Source organism: Notamacropus eugenii, chromosome 4, assembly GCF_028372415.1.
Source record: "Notamacropus eugenii isolate mMacEug1 chromosome 4, mMacEug1.pri_v2, whole genome shotgun sequence".
Taxonomy (NCBI): Eukaryota; Metazoa; Chordata; class Mammalia; order Diprotodontia; family Macropodidae; genus Notamacropus; species Notamacropus eugenii.
The window spans coordinates 457465316-457476629 of NC_092875.1; positions in this window are offsets into that span (position 1 = coordinate 457465316).

An 11314-nucleotide genomic window follows, 5' to 3' on the forward strand; every position below is an offset into this window, starting at 1 on the left:
TTTTAACCCATGAACACAAAATCTCACAGTGCTTCCACTTCTAATCCCTTTGTCTTCCAGGAAATGAGACATCAGTTGGTATGATGTTGCTTTATGTTATTCAAGCCAGTTTTTACATGTACCTCTTTTATTCTCATCAAGAGGCTTCCAAATTCTTCTCTTTCTGCTCTCAGAGTGGTATTATCTGCATATCTGATATTGTTAATATTTCTCCTGGCAACCTAATTCTGGCTTTTCATTTACTCTTTCTGGCATTTCACACAAGGTACTCTACACAAGAAAAATAAATAAGTTGAAAATATACAGCCTTGTCATACTTGTTTCCCCATATTAAACCAATCAGTTGTTCTATTTTCTATTCTAACCATTGCTTCTCGATCCATTTACAGGTTCCTAAGGACATAAGTATGATGATTTTGTACATCTTTTTTTTTTTTTTTTTTTTTTGCAATTTTGCCATATTTTATTGTGATCTGCACGGGCAAAATCTTTAGTGTACTTAATGAAGCAGAAGTTGATTTATTTTTCTGGAACTCTTAATGTTGGCAATTTGGTCTCTAGTTCCTCTGAATCTTTGAAAAAATATCTGGAGGATGGAGCCAAGATGGCAGAGTAGAATCAGGGATCTGATAACACTCTCTCTGCAAACACCTCAAAAAATGTGTACAAAATGACTCCAAACAAATTCTGGAGCAGCAGAAGCCACAAAATGATGAAATGAAACAAATTTATAATCCAAGACAATCTGGAAGTTGACAGGAAGGGACTATCATACCAGGTTCAGAGTAGAGCACAGTTCAGCATGTATGATTGGAACTAGAGCAGGCTGTAGGGGACTGAAACGTTGGAGGCTTCTGTGGTTTCCAGACTTCTCAACCCACAAATACCAAAGACAGCTTCAGTGGTCAGTGGGAAGGATCTCTCACTTGGCTGAGAGGGGAATGTGGTCTGGCACCAGTCTCAGCCCCAGTCCAGTCTCCAGCCGTGGACCTGGAACTAGCCCCTGTCCCAGCCCTAGCCCTAACCCCAGGGTAGCAACAGCCATTACTGAAGCAAAGATTGCCTTTGAAGCCCTCCACTTAACAAAAAGGTCAAAAGTCAAGTAATTGACTGGAAAAATGAGCAAATGGGGGAAAAGAAACAGACTATAGATTCCTACTTTGCAGGGAAAGAGTTATTTTTTTATGTTGTTGGTGACAAGGAAGATCAAAATATCCAACCAGAAGAAGACAACAAAGTCAAACATCTGCATCCAGAGCCTCTAATAAAAATATGGATTGATTTTAGACCAGGGAAGAGCTCAAAAGGGATTTTGAAAATCAAATAAGAGAAGTAGAGGAAAAATTTGGAAGAGAAATGAGAGTGATGCAAGAAATTATGAAAAATGAGTCAGCAGCTTACTAAAGGAGATCCCCAAAATGCTAAAGAAAATAACAGGGTTAAAATTAGACTAACCCAAATGGTAAAAGAGGTCCAAAAAGCCAATGAGGAGAAGAATGCCTTAAAATGGAAAAATGGGTCATATGGAAAAAAAAAAGAGGTCCAAATGCTCACTGAATAAAATATTCTTTAAAAATTAAAATGGAGCAAATGGAAGCTAATGGCTTTATCAGAAATCAAGAAATTTTTAAACAAACCCAAAAGAATGAAAGAAAGTGAAGACAATGTGAAGCTTCTCCTTGGAAAAACAACTGACATGGAAAATGAATCCAGGAAAGATATTTTAAAAACTGTTGAACTACCTGAAAGTCATGTTCAAAACAGAGCCTAATAAAGCAGAGTTCTGATTTTCTAGAACCAGAGGGTAAAATAGAAATGGAAAGGATCCACAGACCAACTCCTAAAAGAGACTCCAAAAGGAAAATTCCAGGAATGTTGTAGCCAAATTCCAGAGTTCCCAGGTAAAAGAAAAAATATTACCAGCAGTTACAAAGAAACAATTGAAATATTGAGGAAACACAATCAGGATCACACAAGATTTAACAGCTTCTACAATAAGGGATCAAAGGGCTTGGAATATGATGTTCTGGAGATCAAAGGAGCTAGGATTAAAACCAAGAATCACTTACCCAGCAAAACTGAGTATAATATTTCTGGGAAAAAATGGAATTTGAATGAAATAGAGAATTTCCAAGCATTCTTATTGAAAAGACCAGAGCTGATTAGAAAATTTGATTTTCAGATATAAGAATCAAGAGAAGCATGGAAAGGTAAACAGGAAAGAGAAACCATAAGAGGCTTATTAACATTAAACTGTATACATTCCTACATGAAAATATGATATTTGTAACTCATGAGATGTTTCTCAGTATTAGGATAGTTGGAGAGAATATATATATCTCTATCTATCTATCTCTATCTATCTATATATATATACACATATATGTACATAAACACATACAAACACACACACACACACACACACATATATATATATATATACACATGGAGAGAGAGAGAGAAAAAGAGAGAGAAAGAAAGAAAGAGAGAGAGGTGCACAGGGTGAGTTGAATATAAAGGGACAGTATCTGAAGAAGAAAATTAAGTATTGAGAGGAATGTACTAAGAGAAAGGGAGAGGTAGCATGTAGTGAATCATCTCGCATAAAAGAGGGAAGAAAGAGCTTTTACAATGGAAGGGAACAATGGGAAGAAAAGAGGGAATAAGTGAGTCTTCCTTTCACTGGATTTGGTTTCAGGGGGGAATAACATACCTACTCAAATGAATATGGAAGTTTATCTTACCCTACAGAAAAGGAGGGCAGAAGGAAATGGGGTGGGGGGGATATTAGAAAGGACATCAGATTGGGGAAAAAGGAAATCAGAAGCAAGCACTTTTGTGGAAGGACAGGTCAAAGGAGAGAAGAGAATAAATGATGGGCATGATAGGATAGAAGGAAATATAATTAGTCTTTCACAGCAGGACTTATGGAAGTTTTTATGGCTACACATATATAACCTATTTCAAATTGTTTGCCTTTTCAATGAAGGTGGATAAGGGGAGGGGAAGGAAAAGAATATGGAACTCAAAGCTTTAAAAATGAATGTTAAAAATTGTTTTTACCTGCAACTAAGAAATAAGATATATTGGCAATGGGGTATAGAAATGTATCTTGCCCCACAGGAAAATAGAAGGGAGGGGGATAAGAGAGGGGTGGATGATAGAAGGGAAGGTCGATTGGAGGAAAGGGTAATCAGAATAGATGCTGTCCTGGAGTGGGGGCGGGGTGGAGATGGGGAGAAAATTTGAAATTCAAAATTCTGGGGAAATGAATGCTGAAAACCAAAAATAAATAAATTTAAAAATAAACAGTCTGCTTTTCAATTATTCATGGTTCATGTAGTGTTGAAACCCAGCTTGCAGAATCCCAAATATAACCTTGCTTTCATGTAAAATGAGCATAAATGTTCAGTAATCTGAATATTATAAGACATTGCCATTCTTTATGACTGAGATTTAAACTGCTGAATTTTCCAAATTTCTCACTTTAACAACATCATCTTTTAGGATTTTAAATAGCTCAGCTGTAATTCCATCACCTCCAATAATCTTATTTTGAACAGCACATGCTAAAGCCCATTTAAATTCATTCTCCAGGATTTCTGGCTCTAGATCAATAACCACTGGGAGTGAGGAACTTGCAGCCTCGGGATCATATGTGGCCTTGTAGGTCCTTGAGTGTGTCCTTTTGACTGATTCCAAGTTTTACGAAAAAATATCATTTTATTAAAAAGAATTTTCCAGATTTAATCCCTCTCTACTAGATTTAATCTGTTAAATCTTTTTATCACTTCCATTTCATGTCCATAAGGTATGTCATTTACATCATACCTATATAATCTAATGACTTTCCCTACTTTCTTAAATTTAAGTATAAATTTTACCATGAGAAGCTCATGATCTGAGCAACAGTCAGAATAAAGTCTAGTTTTAATTGATTGTACAGAGGTTCTTCACCTTTAGCTGAAAAGTATTTAATCAATCCAATTTTTATGTTGACTCTCTAGTGATATTCATGTGAAGAGTCACTTTTTGGGTTGTTAAAAAAGAGTATCATATCTTCTGGTGTCCTATGTCATATTATTGCATTATTATCCATAAGGCTTTCTTTTAAAATGTGCTTTGACCAAGCAGTACCACTACTAGGTCTCTATTCCAAAGATATTTTTTAAAAAAAGGAAAATGACATACATGTATACTATCTATAGCAGCTCTTTTAGTGGTGGCAAAAAATTGGAAACTGAGTAGATGTTTATCAATTGGGGAATAAATGAAAAAGTTGTATGTGGTTGTGATGGAATACTATTGTGATATAAGAAATGATAACCAAGATGCTCTCAGAAAAACCTGGACTTACATGAACTTGCTGAATGTAATGAGCAGAACAAGGAGAACATTATACATAGTAACAGCAATATTATATGATGATCTACTGTGAATAACATAGCTATTCTCAGCAACACAATTATCCAAGACAATTGTAAAAGACTTATGATGAAAGGTACTTTCCATCTCCAGAGAAAGAACAGGTGGAGTCTGAACACCAATTCAAGATATTTTTTCTGTACTTTATTTTTCTTGATGACTTACAAAGAAATGTATTTTGCATGACTCCACAAGTATAAAGCATGTTAAATTGCTTGCTTTCTTAATAAGGGGGAAGGAAAAGTAGGACGTGATTTTGCAACTCAAAATTCAAAAAAAAAAAACCCAAATGTCAAAATTGTTTTTACATGTAATCAAGGGAAATATTATATTTTTAAAAGTCATTAAAAAGAAAATTTGACAATCTACTTCAGGTAATCATGTAGGAAAATTGTTTGTAGGTGGATCTAGTGAGAGAAGTGTATGGAATAAGACAATCTACAGTAAAAATTATATTAAACAACACAACTTGTTGGCAGCAAGGGTAAGCAAATCTTTCGTGTTGCAAGAATATTCTTAAAATTAAATAAAACTGATTTGCATATCCTGCAAACCTCATCCTTTTCATCACAGAAAATAACTGGACATTCAACAGTTATGACAAATGCAATCATCCCTTTAAAAAAACAGAGGAAAGGAGAGAATTCAACCTATGCTCTGATCAATGGGAACTAAATTTTAAACATTCAGATAGCAATCAAAGGGTAAGCGATTACAGAGTCATAAATTTTGAGAAAGAAGTTACCTAAGAATCCATTCCAATTAAGTTCTCCATTTCCCACAGGAATACCTTTGGCCAAGAAGAATTAAGGGGTAGTGCATGGGGTAACACACATAGGAAGTACCAGAGGCAGCACTCCATTCACTATATAAGGTTATATCTTAACATTCATTTGTTGGAATAGAGCTAGAAAAGGCCCTGACAGCAAAGTCTTGTTTTCTGAGTTTTTTTTTTTTTTAATGACTCAGATTGTTTGACAAAGCTTAATCGACTAGAACAATTTATCCTTCTTGCTTTGAAAATCCACATTGTTGGGATTGGAAGCTCAATTCCGTGTGGACGGTCTCGGGCGGGTAAAAGTGGGACTTCTAAATCTTAGAGTCTTACGAGGCCCTCCATGAACAGCGGGGATTCGAGAAGGTCAGACTGAGCTAGCTTGGCTAGCTCGGGTATTTCCGCCTCTCCCCGGGAGATACGTGATGGGTGGAGTCTCCCTGCCCTCGAGATTGTCCCGGATTGGAGCACACCTAGTTACCTAACAGCACGGTATTGAGATGCAAACTGTGCGGCTGAAGGTTAAGTAGGATTGAGGAAGGCTGAAAGCTCTCTTAGCACATAAGGAGCCAAGAGGACAGTAGGCTCCGCTTCTCTTCTCTTCTCTCTCTCCCCTCCCCCTTTCTCCCCGCTTGTACTTCTATTTCCAAGCCCTTAAGATCCTAGCCTCCTTAGGAAATCTCCCCCTCTTCCTCCTAAGGAAGACCCCCCTGCACTTGTAACTAGACCCTGAAATAAAGCTCAACCCTTGTTCGACTCTGGAACGTCCTTTCTCTCATATGTGCATCCGGTTTTGGCCAGCCGAAGACCTCAGGAGGTGAGGTAAGAAAGACTCGGGTAGCTCACACAGGCCTCTAGGCCTGGCACCACATTCCTAGGAATTCTTTATAGACTTTGTTTTTCCTTTGTTTTTGAAGTGGACCAATAACTTCATGAAGTAATGTTTGATTTGCACATGAATTGGAGTTAAGTGAGGGAGAGTTGTACAAAGTCCTCAACCTTACTTTTTCTTCTAGAGTCACTGAAGTCTAGTTGAGTAGCCCCTTGAGAATGGAAGGATGAGAACAGTTGGCTGTAATGGCCATGAAGGCAGTTAAAGCAGGTGTTGTGGGACACTTGGAGCTTAGTCAGACATCCTTATGGCATATCCTTAAAGAGGCACACCAAAGAACATGGCATAAAAACATAAATTGAAAAGGAGTATAGTAGATAAATGTCACTGAATTTAAAAGAAAGAAAGGTACCAGAACAAGTGAAGATTTGGTACTATACTCTTATCTGAAGTGGAAAAGGAAAGGATGAAATGGAAAAAAAGAGAATGAAAGGAGAGAAAGATTGGTCAGTGAAAGACCTGTGAATCTCAATTTAAAAAATAGAAACTCTTCTCGAGTGAGTATCTTATTAGAGCTCCTGAACAGGTAAACTCCAATACTGACATTTTTATATAAGACATGCTTGTGGCATGTTTGGAATATGCATGAGTAAACTCATGAACTTCTACTATTGGGGTTTTGAAATAATGTTAATCACAGTTCTTCTTTGCCTCCCTCACTAGTGGAAACGTTGATGAAGTAGACAGGACTGAAAGAAAGCGGTTGCAGTGGCAGGCCAAGATATATTTACATGCTCTTTCTATATTTGTAAAAATTGCCAGAGGGAATCTGAATATCTCAATTCTCTAGCATGTTCAAAAGTATGCATCAGGATGAAAGTAGTATTCTTCAGGTTAAGAGCAATGTTTCTTTTGTGGAATCTACTGCATTAATGTGCTTCTATGAGGTTAAAGAGGTGATGATGGAGGCATCAGCATTCTTCCCCTTTTATTCCTTCTAAAGAGCTGAAAAGAAAGGAGTCTTTTCAATCTCCAACTTTCCACATGCATGTACCATTTTCATGTCCAGATGCCAGAGTGTTGATCTATTGGCAAGTAGAAAGCAACATTTAGCTATAGCAGAGAATGATATGAGAGGATAAAAAGAGAAAACAAAATCTCTTACACAGAGCTCTGTCCTCCCTAATTTTTTTTTTGAAAATATATTTTTGATTTGAATGGACTGAAACCTAGGAATTCAGCCTATCAGTTATATTCAAGGCATAATAAAGGATGAAACTTGGGCTCTTTTCAAATGTAATCTAATCTATTTACCTGACAGCTGTCTCAGTCATTTAACTGATAGACATTTAGGATATAGGCTATGATTTTTTCTTAGCAAATCAGCTTAATGTCTCTAATTTATCCTAAGTATATTGATTTCTACTAAGGCCAATCTAGAGAGACCTCATTCAGCCTGAAAGGTAATCATGTGCATTGAGGAAGTTGGTGAAGAAGATAAGGTGTTGGCATGTTCAGACAGAACACTTTATAATATCTATTCTTTTTCATAAATTAACTCTCTGACATTGTGTCTGCCAGTGCCGTGAATGGGGTAAATTGCTATCTAATGACACAAAAATTCAAATATGCCTGTAAGGAGAATATCAGACACTAAAGTAACTCCTACGCCATGCGGTGGAAACTTCTTATTACAAATAACCTCTCACTATACTCAGGAGAACACTTGATTCTATGAAAGATTCTTTGAAACGACTGGCAAATTAATTTCAAAACTTGTAGACATAAAAAAGAGGCAACCCTGGGAAGAATAGCAAAGTGATTAAGTCTGTAATTCATTTTACTCCTGCTCAATTATGCTTAAAAAATAGATAAGTTTCTTTTACAGTAGCAGCTATGGGGTATATCAGCATATTTCTACATATATCAATTCTAATTACCTTTCTAAGCAATTAATATAGATAATCTATCCTTGCGTATGGCAACATGTGTTGAAGTGTATTTTGTTAAATGAATATTATGAATATTCATGTCAAATTCAGTATAATCAAGAAAGATGAGGTTGAAAATTGGTTTTTTTCAAAGAATGATGGTTATTGTTCAGTTTCTGTGCCTTTACAAAAAAAAAATCATTTCGGAAAATGTGTGTATATGTGGTTGAGCCTATATATTTTTCATTGGTGTAATAGATTCTTGTGAGAAAACATATTCTGTGAATTCACATGGGTTATTATTCCACAAATTATAGGTTTAGAGAGTTTTCTGGAATGCTGAAGGTTTAAGTGACTTGCCCAGAGTCACATAGCCAATATGTGTAGAAATGTTAATCAAGTTCAAATGTTCCTAAATTAAAGATTATGGTGTAAACTTATATATAATAGATAGATAGATGATGGGTGACAGATAGATAGAGATAAAGAGAAAGAGAAAGAGGGAGAGAGAGAGAGAGAGAGAGAGAGAGAGAGAGAGAGAGATGTCACTTACTTTACATCTAAAAGACCATACTAGTTTTTAAATTAATATTTTTTAATTTAATTATTTTTTAAAATTAATTTTACAGTCATTTCAAAGAACCTTTCACAAAATTGAACATTTTCCTGAATACAATGAGATGTTACTTATTATACAAGACTTTCAGTACACAAAACACACACACAAACAAAAACATACACACACTGCACACGATAGGGTATGTTTGTTAAGTACACATATTTATACACATACATGTGTGTATGCACATAGACATGCATGTGTATTTGTGCATGTATTTGCATGTCTTCTTGAGCTATGCAGAAATATGAACATATGTTTAAGAATTATACCTAACAACCAATGTTGGAGGCATAGAAAGATAAATACAAATACCTTGTTATTTGAGCTATGAAGTCAGTGCAACCAGTTTGGAAAACCTGTTGGAACTGTGCAAATAAAGGGACTAAAGTTCCCACACAACTGGGCCTTGGCATTCCACTACTAGGTTATACCTTAAGTAGGTTATTGATAAGAACAAAGTTCCAATAAACAACAAAATATTTGCATCAGCATTTTGAGGCAGCAAAGAAATGGAAACAAAGAAGGTATCCATTAATTGAGGAAGTAGGGTAAACAAGATGTGGTAAATGGATGTAATATTATTTTATTTTGCTTTAAAAATTATGAATATGATGAATATAAAGAGGCATAGAAGGATTTATACGTTCTGATAAAGAGTAAACGAAGAAAAGCCAAGAAAACAAAGCGCACAATGGCTATAGAATATGTAAACGAAATACAACCAAAAACCATTCAAAACTAAAAGTTCAAAATTGCAAAGAAGAAGTATGGTCCTAAAAGGGAAAAATGAGAAGATACACACACCATTCTTCTTTGCAGAGGTGGAAAGTCTTGGGGTATGATATAGTGTACATATTTCCAGATTTTACAATGTATCAATTAATTTTGGTGTTTTTTTCTTCCCATTAAAAGCCTTGTCTTTTGGTCTTTATTTCTTTGCTTGCATTTTCTCTGTTGGTGAATGTAATTAAAGTAGATATTGACCCTTCAAAAGTTGCTTTCCTTTTAGAAAAGCAGATCTAAGAACCTGTAGAGAAGGCTCTCCTGTGTATACTGGGGTGCTTGCTGCTACCCAGGCCCATCTACTTAATTTCCTTTAGGAAGAGTCAACACAAAATGTCTAGGGTAGGAACAAATGTACCACCAATCCTCAAAACCTTCACAGTAAGTCTAGTAAAAAGGTTATGTTCTATATGATCAAAGGAAGAGAGAGCCAGGACCAAAGACACTCCCTTTTCAAAAGTTCATTCAATCATTGGCTCTTCTACTCAGTGGGCAATAAAGGGATTATTTCAACATCTTAAAATGAAGGAATCCTTTGCACAGAATCACACATGACTACAAGTAGTCAGAGGCTGTCTCATTCCTAAAATATCCAAATGCATGGGTGACCTAGCACCCATGATTGCCCAGAGTCAATAAGGGCAATTTTGCACATGATCCGTTCAATCCTTAGTTATAGATATATGCATAGAGAAGCAGCATGCATGAAAAAATGGTTTGGACATGAATGCACTCATGTAAGTAGTGGGATAAAATAATGATATACAGTCCTTTGAACCCACACATCAATTTAGCACAGTGATAGTTATGGAAGTGGTGGGGGAAAGAAAGTTGCTTCTTTATACTAACTCTCTGCTTCTTAAACTGATCTTCTCTCAGGCCTCTGAACACAGTCTATGCAATCCTACCACCTTGCCTTTGCATGCAAAATTGTTCTTTTCTGAAATATTTGCCTTTTTCTCCCTTCTCCACATCCAAATTCTAGTCTTAAAGCCCCAGGGCAGTTATGTGGCACTTTGGATAGAGTACTTAACCTAGAATCAGTAAGATCCATCTTCCTGAAGTCAAATCTGACCTCATACTCTTCCTAGCTGTGTGATCTGGGGCAAGTCACTTAAACCCTGTTAGCCTCAGTTTCTTTTTCTGTACCATGAGCTAGTGATGGAAATGGCAATCCACTCCAGTATCTTTGCCAAGTAAATCCTAAATTGGATCACAACGAGTCAGACATAACTGAAAAATGACTAAACAAAAGAAGTCCTCAGTGCTTCAAAGGTATCTCAAAATGGCTCCAAGGGCAATTCTTGGCAAAATAGGAAGACCTACACTGGAACAAGTCCAGCCAAAACAGAAATCTGCTGATGATATTCTTTGGGGAGAGATACCCAAGATGGTATGCTCTAATATAAAAAAGTGCAAGATTTGGAGTCAGGAAACTCAGGTTCAAATCCCAATTCTACCGCTTACTAATTATGATATTAGGCAAGCTGCTTCATTTTCATGAGATTCAGCTTCCTTATCTATAAAATGTGTGAATTGGCTTGAGGAACATCCACAGTACAGGGTTTAAGTGGGATGATTAATCAACAAAGCTGAGTTGGAAGGGGTGATCAGACAGGAGGAGAATCAAGAGAAAGCAGTGTCATGAAACTCAAAGAGCAGATGAGACAGATTCTTTGAGGACAGGGGGATCCACAGAGTCAAATGCAGCACATAGGTAGAGAAGGATGAGAAGTGAGAAAGGATGATCAGATATAACTATTGAGAGATCATTGTTATCTTTGAAGAGAGCAGTTTCAGTCCAGTGGTGAGGTCAGAAAGCAAAAAGAGAAACAGAATTAATTTAAGAGGAATGCAAGGATTACCTAGCAGCAGTGAGAGCCCAATTTTAGATTAGATAGGTATAGTGGTGTGATTGTCCTTCCTGTCTCTGAGCATGTATAATA